This window comes from Formica exsecta, unplaced genomic scaffold, assembly GCF_003651465.1.
Source record: "Formica exsecta isolate Colony F162 unplaced genomic scaffold, ASM365146v1 scaffold169, whole genome shotgun sequence".
In the NCBI taxonomy this organism is placed as follows: Eukaryota; Metazoa; Arthropoda; class Insecta; order Hymenoptera; family Formicidae; genus Formica; species Formica exsecta.
The window spans coordinates 1-1,231 of NW_021849006.1; positions in this window are offsets into that span (position 1 = coordinate 1).

Below are 1,231 nucleotides of genomic sequence, written 5' to 3' on the forward strand. Positions count from 1 at the left end.
AACATTAGTGAGCATAAAATATTGCTACGGAGAAAGATATAACTATTTCCTTTTTTTCTTATTTTTGGCACTTGTACACACTTGCTCAGTTACACTTATATCTTCTTTCTCTCTTTGCCCATTCTTCTATGTCCATCTCTTTCTTATCCGAGCATACTATATGTGTGTTATATATTATCTGTGTGTATATGTTTGTGTATATGTAATAGTAACTTTAAATTTATTAAAATATCATTAATCTCTTGCTTATTTGTATATTTCACTGAAAACTAATTATATTTATTTTGCAATAGTAGTAGTGTCACAGTAGTTAGTTAGCCAGAGGCGATCAATTCGTGAACTGGTTGTCGAACGAAATATCTCGCACCAAAAACGTTTTGCATGTACGCTTTGGTTGAAGAATGTATCCCAGAAGCGATCAATTCGTGAACTGGTTGTCGAACGAAATATTTCCCACAAAAACGTTTTGCATGTACGATTTGGTTGAAGAATGTATCCCAGAAGCGATCAATTCGCGAACTGATTGTCGAACGAAATATTTCCCACCAAAAACGTTTTGCATGTACGCTTTGGTTGAAGAATGTATGCCAGAAGCGATCAATTCGTGAACTGGTTGTTGAAATAAATATTTCCTACCAGAAACGTTTTGCATGTGCGCTCTGGTTATTAAAAAAATAACATTTTATTCCAGAGGCGATTTTTAATCGTGAGCTGGTTGTTTTAAGAAATATTTCACACTAGATGCGATTTGAATGTGTGCTCTGGTTATTAAAAAAATAACATTTTGTCCCAGAGGCGATTTTTATTCGTGTACTGGTTGCTTTAAAAAATATTTCATATCATATGCGGTTTGTGCATGAATATTCTGGTTATTAAAAAACAGTTATTCCAGAAGAAATTTAAAGAAACTTCCGTCTTTGAAAGACTAAGTGTGCAATATCTGGTATTCCTTCATATGATTGCAGCCAATCATATATAGTAATAAAAGCTTACAAATTATTGGAAGGAATTATTATTGTGATTACTGGCGATGTATTTTTTCTTTTTTTAATGGCACCAAATTTCACGTATATAATAGTCTATCAGGCTGTGTATATACAAGTTGGTAGCTAAAGAGAAAAAATATATACATATTCGTTATTAGGAGGCAATCCAAAAAAAATGGGAGCGTCCCGTTTGACCACGTTGATATTGACCACGGTCCCGATTGACCACAGTCCCGATTGACCAC